We start from the raw sequence: 18,751 nt of genomic DNA on the forward strand, positions 1-18,751 counted from the left end.
GAGAGGGCTCTGACACTTTCCATGTGCCAGCCTGACGTGTCATGGTGCACAGGCAGCTTAATTCAGTCCTGTAAGGAAAATTCTGTCCTTTCCAGTGTCCCTTGCCCAGCCAAGGAATGTCCTTTGTGGGCAGCCAGAGCAGGCAGTTTGTGAGCACAGCAGTGCCTCTGACTGAGCACCAAGCCCCAAAGGAACATCAGAGCACCTTGGCTCACCCAGAGCTGTGCAGCAGGGACAGCTCAGAGCTGCACAAACCCACTCATGTTTGACTCATGGTGCTGGCTCTGCTCAGCACTCTGGGAATACTGTCCCCACTGCATGTATTTGTCCTAAGAGCACTTAGAAATTCGAACTGGGCACTGATGTGGATCTGTTCTAGAGCTCTTGTGTGTGAGACTGCTTTGTCCTCACCAAATGAATGAACAATTATGGTCTCCAAAGATGATTTAGAGAGAGATACAATATTAGATGAGATTGGAAATAATATATTGGTAGTGAAGGATATTGAATTACTCAGGTTGACTCCTGGAGTGTATTCCTGCATTTCTGCATAATGATTTGGCCATTATAATGAAATAGTATATTGATGGAATAAAAGATTGTCAATAAAGTATTTAAGCTTCCATTACTGAATGTAAAATACTTACATTTTACCATTTAATAGCAACTAAGATACTCCACCTTATCAAACTGCAATAGGTTAGGAGAAAAACTGTTCCTTTAGTGTTGTATGTCAGCCCTAGGGTGAAGGTAGGGTTAAATTTCACTGTCTAATGCACATTTGTTCTCATCATAAAGCTAATCTTGTAATTTCTCACAAGACTGGCAATCTTGGGAGAAATGAGCTAGTACTGAGGTTAAATTACCTCTTACCCTAAAGGAGGCAAAGGATATTCTTGGATGAATGGCTCAGCATGATGCACATTATAGATAACTAAGGTGTTGCATAATGCAAACCTTGGCTTTTGGCTGTGGAAAGAACTTGAGGCCTGTTTTTAGTAGCATATCTGTCTGGAAAATAATTCCAGGCTTTTTGGAATAATTCAGTTTTACTGAAAGTCTTCAGAATTGTACTATCTCATTTTATATTGTCTGTTGACTACTGATCTCAGAGTTTTCAGTACTGGCTGGAGCTATTAACACAGTCACCTTCTAGCAGAAAAATGCATGGTGCTGAATTTTTGGTTGAAATGTGCAGGATGCTGGAATTTAAGTAGAGTGTGGGGTTTTTAATGTACATGAATATAAGCAGTACAACACCTTTTTCTCAACAAAGCAATGGAGCTAAAATTTTTAAAGCCTTTATGTCAATGCTTACAGGTTTAAAGACAAGAAACTGCAATGCTTTAAGCACTTACTTTAATATTAATTCTTGAAATGAATGAATCTAAGAGGTAGATAGAGCTCACACATTTGTCCAAAACAGATTTTGCAATCTGCTTTTGATTGTTTCCTGACAGCACTGATTCTTCTTTTCTGAAACAGACTAAATTATAATAAAATATAGAGCCATAGAAGGAGTTGAAAAATAATCCTGGAATAACTTATTTAATGCTGGTTACACAATTACTTTTATCTCATAATAAGTTATTTTTTATAATTTTCACCCATTCCATGTGACAGTAACAAGAAATGGCAAGCTCAGCAGAAAGCAGGGATATTATAATATATGAGTGGTTATTAAAAGTGTCAAGAAAGGGAAGTATTTAGAGGAAAAGCCTGGATTGAAAGAAATTAAAGTGCCTATTAAGATTATTAATATACTATAGCTGTGGCTCATAGTTCAAATAGTTGAGTGTTTCTTGAGTGTGCAATATCCCTTCATTTGCCAGTAGTGCAGAGCTAAGGGGAGAGATTCACTCAGTGCTCTTTGATATATCTGTGAAGAAATTGAACAAGTGCAGCACATTTTTGGGCATGTTTTGATTGAAGGTTGAAGACATGGCACTCAAAATGGCAGAGAATTTAATAGGCAAGAAGAATGGGATAGGTAACCATTGAAATTATAACTTTATAAAATGTAACTGGTAACAAGGCTTCACATTGTTGGCAGTCCACAGATATGAGCAACTTTTGTAGGAATGTGCAGAAGCTTTCAATAAAAATAATGGTTTGTGGGATCAGGTAAATAAAGGAACTAGGATATATTCATAAAATATTATGAACTGGAAGGGACCCACAAGGATCATCAAAGCTCAACTCTTTAAATCACTTGAGTTTGATTTTAATCTCTTGGTTAGTTGTGAATCCCTTTTGGATTATCTATAACTGCACATATAGATTAAAGTTTGCACTGATCTGTGGTTTAATGTTGATGTGAGACTTTGATTCTTCTTGAGAAGTCATAGAAAAAACAAATTCATTTTAGTATGTAGTATTGAGATGAATTTTGGGACTAGTAATGGCCCATATAAAATCTAGAACTGAATTTTTGTTTGTTAAGAAAAATATAATTATAATGGTACTGAAATGGCAGCAAATTCAGTCAAGAAGATAAATATTAGATAGATATTATGAATATTTGTGTGTGTGCACCCAGAAAAGAAGACAGAATAACTTATTTTATACAAGAGAAAAGCTGTCAGCATGCATCTTCAGCAGTAGAAAAAAAATGCCTTTAACAGAAGAACAGCCATTCAGCATATGAGGAAAGAATGCAGAAGGCAAAATCCAAAGAGAGAGGAAGGGGGAAAGCAGAATGTTTCTGCCCTAAATCCCTCAGTGATCCCCATTCCCACTGAAGGGGGAAAAGGAGGGGGTGGAAGGAAGGTGAGGGTCAACCCCAAGTGCATGATTTCCTTCTCTGTACCTACTGAAAGGAGGTGACAGCTTTCTTCTGTGATTTATTTTGTAAGAATCTGCTTCTTGAGAGTAACTACTAACAATAGTAAATACTAGCACGAGTTCCAGTTCAAGTTACAAAATCTCATTTACATTCTGAGATAGAATCATTAGCACTTGGTTTTCCAATAGTATTCTGAAACTGAAATAGAGCTTTGGACTTACAGTCCTTTTTCACTGTATTTTAAAAATATTTTATTTTAATCCATCCTCTTTCTTCCTTTATAGGGAGACACTGCCTTCTGTGGCATCTGTTAAATTGCTTCCAGAATCTGGGCTTCATACAAATGTGTGACATCTGAACTAGGTAAAGAATACATTTCAGTTACTTTCTTAATTGTTTTATTTAGGTGTTCAAAGCTATTAATAGGAGTGGCTGAAGGGTGATTTTTTAAATAATATTTGGACAAAGATAAATAGATATTGTTGGATGGTGTTAAAAGGTAATAATAATAAAAATGATCATAAATCTGGGAAGTACAAGAAATTATTGTTCTCAAGAATAATAGGTTTTATGGAGATGCTGGCATCATTATTTTATTCTGAGAGCTGTTTGTGTCACTGTGTACTGTTAATATGAGTAAGTGAAAACTCCTTCAGGAGTTTCCATCTGTGCTGTGTCTCTTACCTGAAGAAATGTGTATTTGAACAAGCCACATTATCAAACTAGGAATCAATTTCTTGCTATTCCCACTTTTCCACATCCAGTTTTTGATAACTTCAGGGATGTTTCTGATTTCTGCCACCTGCAGCAGCAGCAGCACTGGCAGCACAGGGAAATGCCAGGGACCCCTATCACAATGTTCATGCCTTCAGATATTACAGTTAAAACTCCTCCACACCTGCTTTAGATGTGTCACCTCTTGAACTGCCTGATATGGGGATTGCTTGGGCAATTCAAAAATAGCTGCCTACCCTGCAAGCCCATTTCCAGAGGAGCCATGTATCCAGAACAGTTTCACTTACTCTCTGCAAATCTCTGCCTTGCTCTCTAATTTAAAAAGATATTCTTTGTGTCTGCCACCTCCCTGCTAAATGTAGATTGTGTGTCAGGGGGCTGACACACAAAAGGCCTCAATCTCTTAAGAAGCTGCCACCAGAACACCTAATAGACTGTCAGTTTGGATGTTTAAATGAGACACAGCAAGGGAAGGAATAATGCTTTTAACAAAAGAGTGGTGGGTAGGCTAGGAAAAAACGCTCAGCTCCACTGACAAGGTGACTGGAAATGTAGTACTTGCAGTGGAAGGGAGATATTGATGAAAGCATCAGTAACAGGTGAAAAATGGTGCTCAGACTTGGGCTGCTAATGGGAAACAGAGCAAGCATTTATGGCTGTAGAGAGAGGAGGGAAGGAGTCAGGTTAGGACTGGAAGATTGGCTCCTTTGTAGGGTGCAGTGCTGTCATCTCCCCTGTGATGAGCAGTACTTTTAAGCTACATCTCTGTATGTAGTACAGATTTGGGCATGACTGAGCCCTGAAAATTAGTGTTTGTACATCCTGTTTATGTTTCAAACCATTGCAGGTAGCTACATCTTTGAAACTATCTGTGACATTATTTGGGTTAGGGATTCAGAACTGAATTCCTGCATGTCAGCAGCATCTCAAATTGTCTTGCTCACAAATGGAATGTGGAAGGATAGAAATTGCAGGAGTTTTGCTCTGTGTTGTGCAGGTGATGTGTTTGAACACTGCCACTATGAAAACACATTTCCTTTGGCACACACTAACCAAAAGCTCTTCTGCTTTCTTCAAGAAAGGTGGAAAGAAGAGCTCTGTTCCTTCCTGTGACAGTAAAATAACTTCCTGGTGTTTGGATTTGTTCTGTGATGGTCTTCCACAGAAATGTGTCTGTCTTTTCAAAACTGAGTGATGCAAAAAAGAAGCCATTGCGAGTCAGTCTCTTTGTTCCTCCCTAGTCCTGACTGCTGGATCCACTCAAGCCTTTGGCCACCTCTTTTGCTGATAATTTTCCAGTTACAGGTGGCAAGCCCCATGTTCCTGCATGATATTAAATAAATGGTTTTCCAGATGGCTGTAATATTGTATCTTTAAATAAAAGTACACAAGCTTAGTGTCAGCACCTTATTTATGGAATGCTTTTGGCTCCTGAACTGCTTGTTGAAATTGTTGTGAGCCATTTGGTCACTGAGAAGTAATTGTGTATTACTGTAGACAACAAGCTGTTTGCATTAATTAGCAATCAGAGCATATTGCCAAATGGGGAATAACATGTCTTTGACATCTCTGCAGATCCTGGTAACTGAAGCAGTGCAAACTCATGGATTGTCCTTTGCTGCATGTTTACAGTGTGAACTTGCAGTCCATCTGCCCATACAGTCATCTGCTAAACCACCAGGGACACAGCTGGCAGAAATAAAACCTAAGGTAGGACAAACAGCGTGTGAAGGTACTAGGAGTTTGTAAAATGTCATTAGTTTTTGCAGCAAAAATAACTTTTGGGATCATTTAATGGGAAATGGTGAATGTTGTCTTGCTCACATGTGCTGTTTTCACCAGCTAAGGGAGAGTTGAGCTAAGCTGATCAGAGGTACCTGAAGCAGCCCTAGGGGGGCACAGCACAGCATGACAGAGGAGCAACCTTCTGAACACAGCTCAGTAATCCACCTTGGGTGAGGCAGTGCCCAGCCAGATCTCATGGAGTTAACCTCAGAAAGGACTCCAGCCATTCTCTGTCTGTGCCATTGCCCTTTTGAGTGCAGAGGAGTTAACTGCAGTGCTCCAAGGAAGTACATTGGGATGTAGAAGGTGCCCTTGGCTGAACAGCTAGACAGGATATACACATCCTGTTTGGTGGGGTTTTGGAGGGTTTTTGTTAAAAATAGTTGAAAGATGGGAAAAACTGCAAGAGAGCAGGAGCTTTGTTCCATGTGGAAAAAGAAGGGTGAAGATAAAAAGGATATCTCTATAGAATTGACACTTAAAGTAACACTGTGGGGGTTTCCCCTTTTGCCAACCTGCTTGCACCTTCTCTTGAAAAATAATATACAATATCAATTGCATCCTAAATAGCATTTTTTGTGATATGCACTAAGAAAACCTTGAGATTCATAGTATTTCCTATGTGGCACTGAAAATGTTCTCCTTAGTCAGAAAGTTTCATGTGAAAAATTAGGAGTAAAGAACCCCGAGTAGTCTGGACCCAGGGGCAGAAACATTCATGGGAAGTGGAAACTGTGGATTTAAAATTTTAGAGCTGTGGCTCTTCAAATTCCTCCTTGCTTGGGCATCCCATGTTTTTGAAGACCTCTGAAGTCTTTGTTGACAAAGGTGGTCACAAAAAATTAATTTTTGAGGAAAAAAATATATTTTTTTTGTTTTTAGTAAAAATTAACTGTGTAGTGCATCCATTTGTCTTTTAAAATCAAATTAATTGTATAGGCATAGGGTGGTTTTAAGAATTAGCTTCCTGGACCTAAGCTAATAAGTACATGTGTCTCTAAAACTCTTGTGCTGCTGTGGTGGATTGGGATAATTATATCTGTGTGTTTTGTAGTGCAAGTGATAAAACCAGTTTTGACTCCAGTGTGCAGATTTGTCCCCCCTGAGTTGGGAAATGTGGGTGTTTGAACTCCTGCAGCAGATTTTGTGTTGTGTAGAGAGAAAAGGCACAGTGGGAGAGAGGAAGGAAAAATACATTCAGGTGCAGGCCAGTGCTTTGCATTTTGACTTCTTTTGCAGGAATGCTTGTACTGGTAAATGCATTTATTCATTTATTCTGTGCTTAAGAATTAGAGATGTTTGCTACTAAAATGCCAGGTTCTCTGAGTTATTAAGCACAGTATAATGAACCCTTTGCAGAAAATAACTAGAATGTGATCTATGTCTGCAGAGGAAGGAAAGGAGCAAAACACATTAAAAAATAAATTAATGAATGCAAAATAACCTTAGTTCCACTGCACAGAAATTTATAATTGTGCTGATCTTGTTAAGCTGCTCTTCCAGAAGATGCTGCACATTCTGTGCAGAAGTACAGTATGATGATGAGTGTCATTCAGAATTAGGATCATTCATATTCAGAGTGTTTCATGCACACACTTGGCATGTACAGGTAGAGACATTTCAATGAAGCAAGAGATCATCTAGACAAGAACTCTTAACAAACAATTCCCACCAGAGGCTTGGGGATGTAATTTCTTAGTGCTTCTGTGTTTTGGCTTTTTTATTTCATTTTTTTCTTCTCTAAGATGTATTGCTCTTTGTTTACTTTGAAAAGGCAGTGCACTGACAATCTTTTAGGATCTCATTCATACCTGCAGGGTTACACTGGAGGTCAGGGCTGCATTCTCAGCTCCTGGTGGCTTGATATGAATAAACTGATTTTGAAATAACTAAATAAATTTCTGTGATAGGATAAGCAAAGATAAAGCATTTTCACCAAAGGCTTCAAAGCCAGCATAATTGGCCAATAAATAAATAAGAAAAATCTCTTTGCTGCCTTTCAGAATAGCATCTCTCACACAATGTTTTTCACAACTGCAGAGCTCATTGGCCTTAGCCACATGTGACTTTAGCTACCCAGTTGAGACTTGTGACTCCTTCTTGGAGTTTCCAGGGGCAACTGATGTCCTGTGTGCTCCCTAAGGAAAATATAACTGTGAGCAGAGCAATAGGGGATGGTGATGGAGGCCATTAAATAGGGATCATCTGAGGGGACCTTGTGCCAACAGTGCATACACTTGGAAGAAGATCATGGATTCAGGCAGCTCTCCTGCCTGTGCAGAGGGTAAAACCAGAGTTAAACCAGATGGGATAAGTGTGTGAGAGGTAACTGAGCAGCTCCTACTGCAGGGGCTGCAGGATGGGAGCAGGAGCTGCACAACTGAAGGGCACAACTGGAGGGCACTGGAGTGGCAGAGTGGCTGGCTTGGATCCCAGCTCTGCTGTGTTTGGGGAGCTGGAGCAGAGGCAGCCTGGCCCTGGGGCACTGTGTGTGCCCCAGCAGAGCCTGGGTGCTCCCTGTGCTGCCGACACTGCTGCTGGAGCAGGCTGGGCTGGGAGTGCCATGGTGCCTGGGCAAGGCATCTCTGCCTGGGGCTTCACAAGAACAGGGGTTTGGGGATTTGTTTGTTGTGTCAGAATTTTGCCTCCTGTTATTTTGCAAAACTCATTGGACATTTTCAGAATTACTCGATTTGATCTATTTCTGCTGTAAACTGGACTTTTAATTTTTGGTCAAAGCAAAGTTTTTTGGTTTTGTTTCCCTAAATTTGACTGTGCTCCTTTTTGCTAAAGCTGTGTTTATTTGCATGGGGGCTGGGTTGTGAAAGGGAAGGTGTGCCTGAGAATGAAATGGAGCAAAATGCTTTCAGCTTGCCTGGCTTTGAATATTTGTCAGGAGCAAGTGCTGCTCTGTTACTGAGCCTGTTAGTGTTATGCAGTTCTGCTTTCCTCAAAAAACTCCATCAGGTGTATTTACATGTCCCCTTGGATGAGAGCCCCAGAGCCAGGCAGGGGTGCCCCTGCTGCCTCTTGTACTGTGAAGTGGTTGCAATTTTGCTTTTGAACCTGGAATGGTGTTTTAGTCTTGTATCAGTGTAATGTATTAATCTCATATAAATCCTCTTGGTATGGTTCCTCAGACATGAAGACTTAGCCTTAAAAAATTCATTAAACAGTTATTTCATAAAACCAGTGCCTGCATACTTTCGTTCCCCTTTGTGTTTTTCTTGTCACACTTCATTGAGGTGAAAACAATTTATTTGCTTCTCTTGCCAGGATATGTGGATCTGACAGTGAAAATAAGATGTCATTTTCAGTGTCTCATCTGATCAACAACATAGACAGCCATCAACAAAATATTTACATTTTCCAGTGATGATTATGGATGAGAATGCATAAATCAAGGTTGTTTTACATTTTATAATATAAATTGTCACATATGAATTGATTCTGAAGTTTCATTAGGACTAGAAAGTGCTAAAATGATTCCGTGAACTCTAAGCATGGCAATAACCATTGGAAACAGTCAAAATCAGGGCTATTCCTTCCTATATTCATTTTTTTTCTAGTTTTCAGTTCATTCTTGCCAGTCGCTCCCACTGATATTAGGTATAAAAAAAGGTAAAATGTTTTGGTTATTGTTTCTAACATTTTGCTTATAATATAAATTTCTGCATTAGGCATATTACCAGACAGTTGTTAATAGGCAAAGTTAAATCTGCTTTTAGTTTTCCTTTTTTTCTTTTTTTTAATGTCTAGCCAATTTATATATTATCTACAGTTTTGCATTTATCTGTAATTTCCAGTAAGCTAGGTCATGCTCTTAATTCTTTTATCTAATATCTTCTTGCCTCCTAAATATTCTGAAAACTTTGATTTGAGACCAAGTGTCTCATTAGGATGTAAACTCTGCCAGATATCGAGTCACTAGCACTTGTGAGAACTTGGGTGATTGCAATGCTGTCAACTGCCTTTAAACTTTTTGCTTGCTTTTATAATTATCTCATGTGATCTCACAGGTGCTCTAAGAGCCTTGGGTCCTTTTTTAATGGCCTATGCACACATACTTGTAGAATACTCAAAAAGAACATCATAAAGAAACTTAAATAGCATATATACAGTAATTTCACGACTATAAGGCGCACCCCCCGGATTCGGCAAAATTCGCAACTTTGTAGATCAGATAAGGCACACTGGACTATAAGGCGCACTTTTTTTTGCAGCGAGGCCCCGCCCCCAGCTCACCCCGTGTGGTTGCTGGCCGAGGCCCCACCTCAACCCGGCAGCCATTGGCCCCCGGGCCCGCCTGTACCCGGTAGGGGCGGTGCCGCGGGCCTCCGGGCCCCCCTGGACCTGGCAGCCATGGGCCCCCGGGACTGCCTGGACCCAGGAGCGGGGGTGCCGCGGGGCCCCTAGCCCACCTTCATCCAGCAGCCGTGGGCTCCTGGGACTGCTTCCACCCGGGAAGGTGAGTGCCGCGGCCCCCCTAGCCCACATTGACCCGGCAGCCATGGCTCCCCGGGACTGCCTGGACCCAGGAGCGGGAGTGCCACCGGCCCCCCTAGCCCACATTCACGCGGCAGCCATGGGCTCCCAGGACTGCCTGGACCCGGGAAGGCGGGTGCCGTGGCCCCCCTAGCCCGCATTCACCCGGCAGCCATGGGGCCCCAGGACTCCCTGGACCGGAGAGGGGCGGTGCCTCGGGCCCCCTGGCCCGCCTCTACCCGGCAGGGGCAGTGTCGCGGGCCTCCGGGCCCGCCCCCAGCCGGCTGCTGTGGCACTTCTGGCTCCCCCCACGGCTCTCAGCTCACACTTCCGGTTTGGCAAATTTCACCGCTTTGTACATCAGATAAGGCACACCGGACTATAAGGCGCACTTCCGGGTTCGAGGGAAAATTTTAGTCAAAAGGGTGCGCCTTATAGTCGTGAAATTACTGTATATTAAAAGTTCTTTAGGGATGATTCAGGCACTGCAACCCCTCAGGTATAGAAACAAAGAAGCTGTCTCATAAGCCAGGTCAGTTTTTGGATGGAAGGGGATGGAAGTTCTTTCCCACAATAGAAAAGAGCAGTTTTCAAGTACAGCTCTGTGATGGGGATGTGGAGCAGCAAGCACAGACAGTGAGGAGTGGCCATCCATCATTTGACACACTAATCTGTTGGTCCTGCAGGGCTTATAGAAAAGCAAGCAAGGTGGGAAAAAGTAATTATTTTATACATTAGAAGTGCCAGTTTAAGTTTTACTTCTGTTGTTTGTTTTTTCACCCTCTATTTTGATGCCTGAGTAGGAAGTGTTGTGCAAATAGCTGAGACAGAAGAGCAGCTCCTTGTTTCTGCTCTGGGAAAGCCCAAGGGATGCAGCTACACTTGTGCTGAATCCATGAACAATCCATGGCACAGATGAGAGGTCTCACCCCAGTCTGGCTTTGGGAGTTCTACTCGAGGCTTCCTTGGATTTGGAGCAGCTCATGGATGCAGATGTCCACGTGCACACATGGATCCCAGCTTGCTTTCCTTACATGCTTCTAATGTTTCTCAGAAAGGGCATAATCTCTGTGCTCCCAGATGCTCTAAAATGCTTTGAGTAATGTTTTAACACCTGTTCTGAACAGAGAACCTTTCCTTTACTGGAAAATTAGGAAGCAAGTACAAGGGATCTGAATCTGGCATTCCCAGTATCCAAATAAATGGTAACACACAGTCATCAGAAAAGTGCTAATTTCTGAAGGCAACAGCCTTGTGTACAGCATGAAAGGAAGTATTAAACATTTTTTCAAACTGGTGACCTTTTACTTTGGGGAGGGAGGATGTAAAACCTGACATTTTTTCACTGATCACCTTTCTCAAGAATAAAAAAACCCCACCTTTAATCAGCGAGTGATAAATGCTCTTTTTTGGTTTTGAAATGTTCTACGACTGATTGCACACACTAGCTTAGAAAAATTGCCACAGATTCATAATGACATGATTTATCTGAAATTATGTAAAATTGGTTTCAGTATTTTTGAAAAAAATAAGAGGTTTTATAAAGGTTTCATTGTATTTAGGTAGGAGTGAGTTATTCCTCAGTGTGGGTAATTGCACCTGGTAGTCATTGTTAAGGAAAGAAAAAATGCCTCCAGTGTTTTTTGGTCCCAGTTCTCCCTTCCAAAATTCCCCCTCACTGCTTCCTTTTTCAGCCAGAGTTGTGCTTAGCATGGAAATACAGCCACAGTACCAGGATGCCCAACATGTGTCAGTTTTATAAAACGTAATTCATGAGCAATGCTGAAACCCAAGTTGTTGAAGGGCATAAATACAGAGAGCTAATATTCTTCAGGCAAATCCAAAGTTATTTTGATATAAGACAACTCCTGGCAGGTTACCTTCTGTCCTTCCTGCAGTAAAATAATGGCTTTTGTCACTTGTTTTTAATTTCAAACTGATGTGCTGGAAGTATCTATTTCAAAGATGAAGGAAAAGTAAGACAAAAAGAGATTGTTACTTTTCCCCAAATCAGTTTGATTTCTGTCATTACAAAACAATACCTTTGCAGCAGATGTCTTTGAACACCAGCCAGCACTATGACAGATAACTTATAGCTGCTCTGATTATTCATGCAGATATCAGCAGGTTATTCCAAAAGGGCTTTATTTCATATTGTTAAAGCTACTCTCTAAAAGAAACAGTAATCTTTCTGATGAGCATGGGGAACAATTTCTTCAATACCGGTCCAATTTATTTGGACCCTCTGATTGGTGCTTTCAGCTAGATCTCTAAGCACAATATTAATTATTCATTAAGGTACTTGAAGGGAGAATATTTGCATAGCCATACTGCAAAATTGATGAGGCTTTGCATATGCACCGTAGGAATAGCTTTCAACTTAGTGCTAAAACTAGAGATGATACTAATAAAATTGTTTAAAAAAATTATCTAAAAAGCCAACGATAATTTGAACTTTCTCATAACCACAGAACATTTATTTTTATAGCACCCACATGTCCTATTGAGAGATCATGAAAATATTCTTTCTGCAGCTGGTCATATGAGTATAGAATAAAAAAAAAAAATCCTCAAGAACCTTTGTATAAGAAAAGGTCATAATGGGGATAATAGATAGTAAAAAGGGAGAAATAGGTTTTCTGTGAGTGGGAGGAAAGAGTAAGCCTGACATTTAATGTACTTATCTCCACTTGGAAACACACAGACTGGGTTTATGGAAAATGGTAGTGTTCTGTCCTTAAATTGACAGAGGGTCATTGCTTACTGAAAGGTTGGGATACTCCTCTTTGTGTGTGCGTGTTAAGGTGCAGCTATGTCTAAAATGGTAAATTAAAAAAAATTCAAAACCTTTAAATTCAAACTTGTTAAAAAAGAGTAAAAATTGAAAACGATCTTGGTAATTGGGAAAGCTGCAAAGTGGCTGCACTGGCCTGGCTGCAGCTCCCACAGCTCTTTTGCAGATGAGGGAACCAGACTGGAACTTGTTTGAGCTTTTAATCAACCCTTATTCCTTTCTCCAAGAAAAGTCCCACATTGAAAAATGGAGAGAAGCAGGAGCTTGTGCCTGGGTTTCAACATTTTCATTCCCTTTCTCAGTGTCCAGTCCCATGTATGGAACACAGACTGCTTCTCACTCCCTGGTCTGGCATCCTTGTTAGCAGGGAAGGAGGGAATGTTCCAAGCTCTTGAACTTAGGGCAGCAGTGCCATCAGTTTTGGTAAATACTGAACTAGAATGGGTTGGTTTGTCAAAAAGCAGGCTTACAGCTGCTGAATTAGATAGCTAAAACTCTGATAGGAGAGGTTAGTTTCCACTCACAAGGATGTAATAATGTTTGTGGGATTATCTTTCACAAAGTACTGTGGGGCATACAGGAAAAAATTGTCCATTTGCTGGAAATGTCAACGGGGAATCAAGAGCAATAGTCCATTTTTCATTAACTGTGAATTTGTTTCAATTCTATTTCTAAACTTCTTTCAACCACTTTGGAAAAATAGTAGTTTTTAAAATATTAAAACAGTTTGAAAACTAGAATATGGTTCAGTTTCAATACAATTCTGCTGAATCTAAAAATGCTTGAATGTACCAAAAAACTAATTTTAGTGTAGGTTTATTGAGAAACCATTACACTTTAAACTGAAATATTGCCAAATCAAATGCCTTTTCATCATAAGAATGAAATAAATTAAACAGAAAAGAATATGTTTAGGTAATTTTGTAATTCAGCACACCCAGAAATCCAAGTGATTCATGTTTGCGTGTCAAAGGGTTTTTTAACTGCCATTTGTTGTGTTTCAGGAGCTGCAGAGAAAATATATTTGTTAATGCACTGATGATGCAAGGTTTGGAAATGTCTTAGAATGCCAAGATACAAAAGATACTGTAGGTAATGAAGCTGGTCATCTTTAATTTCAAGTCTTTTTCTTTTGTGCATGAGTAAAATGTTTTTGGTCTCACAGAAGGAATTTGGATGTTCAATTTACATTGTAACTAAGGGTAATTCAGCATCCCAATCTCCTGAGAGTCTTTGAAAATATGATAATCTTATCTAAAGTCTCATTTACTTTGTTTTTACCTTTAACAGTTCTGTACACAACCTGGGCATTATTAAAATGCCCTTTGAAATGAGCCTGAAAATACTGGGATTCCATTTTGAAACAGGCTGAATATAATTGAAGGTATTAGGAGAGGGAAAGTCTGTAATGAATGGCAAAAAAGGCATATGTGCTAGTCCTGTGCTGGAATTGGAGGCACCTAACAATGGGATTGGAAAAATGCAGTCCTGCATTATAAGAGAATATGAATTTCATCAGTATTCATAACATATGTTGATATTCCATCAGTGAAACGCTGCTGTAAGCATCAGCCCATTTGCATGCAGAGCAGTGCTCCCTTAAATAAGAAAATAAATGAGGAGTTAGTCCTGATATGGGGACTGTTTCAGACTATTTCCTTACACTGAAAATTCAGCAGCCTTGGTATGATTGCTGATTTCTAAATTTTTTAAGAGATAACCATGAGTTATAAGAAGCAACCCCAACTGAAATCAAAATAAATATTTCAAGGCAGCTTTGATAAGCATTTGATAAGTATTTGGGACTTCATCTGAATCTAGTGCTAGACCTCAAAGTTTTTACACTCATTTCTCTCAGTGTAGTCTCTGGAAAACATGTCCCACATGGTATAGCACAGTCCACCATAGCCAAAATATTTTGGATTGCCTCTGCTTGGGTTGGACAACTTAAGATGAATTTCCCTCTCTGATTCACGTGAATTAAAATGTACAAACCAGCTGTTTTTCTGCTGCTTGTACAGATAGTACTGTCTACATGTCTGTGCTTTTCCCAAAACAAACTATTTTTCCCGCCCACATTTCTTCATACTTATTTTGATTTTATGTGTTTTTATTGTTTTGTTCTTTTGTTTTTGTTTTTGTGGTTAAACCATACAGATACCTCAGACTGGGTGCAGACAGGGACAGCTCTCAGTCACACATTAAGATCGATGACCAATAGTTGAAGGCTGTGGTTGCTGCACCTTCTAGTAGGATACTTTAAAATTCAGACTGAGCTTAGCCTGCAGAGTCGGTTTCACCCATTGAATGAGCTCCAACCACTTCAACTGAAATTAAATCTGACATCAAGAGTCACCCAGATGTCCATTAGCTAATAGGAAAGTGTGACCTGAGTTTACCAGTGAGGAAAAGACACATGCCTACACACTGGGCTGTCCTTTAGGTTTAATAAGATGGAGTACAAGGACAAACAGTAGTGAGCAGCAATTTCAGTGTTCCCTTTTGACTGTGTCATAGAAAAAGCCATAAAACTGATGTAACTTCACTGAGGAAAGGAATCAATGCACTTCTGCACGTTGTTGTTCATTCCACTTAATAGAGAGCACCTAATGGGCAGCAGATGAGCTGAGGACATGAATATTATCCTTTAGTGAGGCATTTTGTTGAAAATAATTCAACTTCTGTTAAAATAGTGTCTATTTGCTTTAATATGCTTTTCCCTTGGGAAGATTAAGTACATCACTTTTTTTCAACTGGTGAAGTTAATGACTGTGTGTATGGAATGAAAGAATTCTAAATTCTGTTGTCAGTCCATGCAAAACAGGGATGATCTGACATGAGATCAGTTGGATGTTTCTGTACAATTCTGTACTGTATCTCCAAAGCCTACACTCAGAGCTGGAGCTTCAGAAGAGGAGATATCCACCTTTATGGAAATAATGTGAATTTTGGAACATTCCCATATTTTGTAGTCATGATTTGATGCAAAGTCAGTGTCCAGAAGGGTAAACACTCTGGATCATAGAATCATTAAGGCTGGAAAAACCCTCCAAGACTGTCAATTCCAACTTTTAACTGAGATCTCCCATTTGCACTAAACTGTGCTGGCTTAGTGAGCATGGTGAACCCCAAGTGGGCACGAGGAAACCACAAAGACTTGTCCTACCTGCCTGAGCAGGTTTGTCCTTCCCTGTTTCTTCTGAAATATCTTCTCCAAAGACAGATCATTCCCACACTCCCTCCAACGACCTCCCCATGAGGGTTCATACAACCAAACTTTAGAATATTGCTACTGCTTTAATTTATAAATGATTTTAAAAACTAACAGTAGCCCCAGGTATTCTTCAAATCTAAATTATTCTTAAAATCTAACTTTCTCTGGATCTCTACTGCCTCCTTGACATCACCATCAAGTGTGGCTCAAATGTTTCATGTTTAAAGGTACTTTCATTTGAGGAAAAAAATATGTGAAACTTCATGAGGAAATACCTGCACTGAACAGATTTCCTTTTTTAAACAAAAGATTTTCATTTAAATATATCTGGAAGAAAATATATCTGGGTTGACTGTACTCTGCTGTTTCCCCTAAGGATACAGTGGTCATTATAATTAACAAATACTCAGTAAGCAAAGACAGAGGAGTTAAATTCTGGAAATAACATGGTGTGTTTTCAGACAGATGCTTGGGAGTTGCTGGAAAAAATGAAAGGTTTAAATAGTTGGGTCTGCAGCTCCAACAGTCAGTGCTTCCTTCCTGATGACCTACACTTTCAAAACTACCCTGTTTTCCCTCTGTCTTAACACAAGCTGAAGAAAAACACATATTATTTAACTGAACGTTCAAGAGAGCTTGGTTGTGATCTTTTAAATGAGTTTTTTCATCAATAGAATCTGAGTTACATCCTGAAAGCATGTTCCCTTAATAAGAGAATAATGGTGCTGCTGTGATGGTCTCTGCTGATGGCTGAATCCATCTCGGTGTTGTTCCCATGCCAGTGCTGCTTTGGAACTCTCAGATAACATTTCCATGGCCAATTGACTTTATGCCATGATGCACTATCAAGTTAAATAGGTTAATTATTTTCTTCTTTTATTGTTACTGCTTTACAACAAGTACTTATCAGTATTTGAACAGAAGGGTATTAAAAGTCACAAATGCAGCTAGGAGTCGAAATATAGGTGGGAAAATAATGATCCTCAGGAAGGGTTCTCTTGTTTTCAGTCCTGACTGCTACTCCCAAATAGAGTTTATCTGAAAGTCATCTTTAATGCTGCTGACTCAAAGGCTGTGTTTGGTGGACATGCAGCAGGAGGATGGTGTTTCAAGAGACTCTTTCACCAGTTCCCAAAAATGGTTGAAGCAGTGTCAGTTCTTTCATATTCTTCAATCCACACTTTCTTTGCAAGTTATCTACCAGGTAATAATGGAGCCTTTCTCTGTCAAGGTCATTGTAACCTCCACAATATTAGGGTTGTGTACTTTCCAAGGGAACAGGACTCAGATTTTATATAGATCTCACAAGTCACTAATGCTGAAGTAGATTAATATTTTAGCTGCCATGGGAGATTATTCCCTATTGCTTAAATCTCTTTTATTCAAGCAAAATGACCATGATTATGATCTTACTCAGCTGCTGGAAATTAGAAGGCATTATGAAGAAATAAACAGGAATTAGGAGCAGTTTATGAATTTTACAATATCAGTTTGCTGTTAAAATAGTAAACCCCAAATGGGAATTATGCATGCTGTGCCTTTTGCAATACATATGTATTTTCAAAATTATATGTGAGTTGAAATTAATGAATACTTTAAAAAAAGATTTTTTTTTTAAGTACAAGTAGCAATTTGTCATTAAAATCTCTCCATAAAACACATTGAGATTTATCTATTCCAGTCTTTTCTGTTGAAGTTGTTCAATGTTCTATGAATAATAATCTCTGGAGTCTTGTCTGTCACCTTCAGCACAGCTGAACTCCCAAAAAGTCTTCACTTTTCTCTGTGGTCCAAAAAATATCTTATTAATTTCATCCTCTCAGAGATGATGGATCGGGGTTTGGTTTTTGTCTTGAGCATCAGAAGAAAGGAACCTTTGTTATGAAGAGTTTGGAAATAGGGAGAACACAGAAAGGGGGTTACAAAAAGCCTGCCTGCCTAATGGATTTGGCCCTCCAGGGAAGCTGGGTGGTGGATGACCTAACCCACGAACACTGCTCTCATCCTTGGCACAGGAGAAGCAACAGCCAGCTTAGCTCTGAGCAGCCTCAGGCTCTGTGTGCTTGTTCAGTGGCTGAAATGCAAAGGACTTGATTGGCAGGCACTAAAGTGAAGCAAGTGTGTCCCCAGGCTGTAACCAGGCTGTCAGGGGACTGACTTCTGCTCCTGCACCTGAGCACTGGAGGTGAGGGCACACAGTGTCCTCCTGTGGAATAATGATTTTCTGCTGGGGAGAATGTCCAGGTTTGTAGTGCTTTGTCAGGGCTTGCTGGGCATCATACTGTCTGGGGTTATTTTCTGCAACTTGTCCTACTGCATAACATCTGAATGTGGTGTCTGAAAACCCTGTTTCTGTGCCAGGAAGCTTTTTTAACCCAGGTTCTGTGTGAACTTTTCTGGAAATGTATTCTGCCATACAGTAATTAACACAGGGGCAGTCTACTGCACACATCAGTGACTGTAGTGGTTGCTGTATTCATTTCCCTCATTTAATGGTCTGCCCCAAACCCCTGCAGGATGGTTGAAGTAGCTGCCTTTTGAGCCTGCCTCCTAATATTAGTTCTTAGTGGACTGACTGTGTTCAGTACACCTTCTCCTGGATAAATTCAATCTGAGCCAGAGGAAAGGCACATGGACAAGCAAGAGACCTTGTGTGTTAAGCCATCAGCTGATTTGTCATGAATCACCTCCTCCCTTTTCAGACAAAAACTTAGGTGAGGGATAAGCCCATTCTCTCTCTGTGTAATTTTGTTTCATTTTAAATTTTTTTTTGGTAGCACAAGAGCTTGTTCACAGGTCTGAAGCAATAAATGGGTTTTACATCCATTATCAGATTAATCTGGAGTTTCTTGTCCATATGTCCACACCAGCAAGTGCATATTGATCACTGATGGTTTAAAAATTACCCAAGCAAAAGAAATCACATGGCATTTATAAATAGAACCATTTCTAG

At 40.0% G+C, this 18,751-nt stretch overlaps 1 long non-coding RNA gene across 1 annotated transcript in view; it reads left to right on the top strand.

The window, feature by feature from the left end:
* The first annotated feature begins 3,113 nt into the window (after positions 1–3,113).
* The window catches only part of LOC117002190, a 51,611-nt gene continuing 35,973 nt past the window's right edge, over positions 3,114–18,751 (top strand). Inside the window, exons 1-2 of the long non-coding RNA XR_004419229.1 lie at positions 3,114–3,148; positions 5,096–5,230. This is a non-coding gene — a long non-coding RNA (uncharacterized LOC117002190). The remainder of the gene's footprint in view (positions 3,149–5,095; positions 5,231–18,751) is intronic.

This window comes from Catharus ustulatus, chromosome 12 (assembly GCF_009819885.2).
Source record: "Catharus ustulatus isolate bCatUst1 chromosome 12, bCatUst1.pri.v2, whole genome shotgun sequence".
NCBI lineage: Eukaryota > Metazoa > Chordata > Aves > Passeriformes > Turdidae > Catharus > Catharus ustulatus.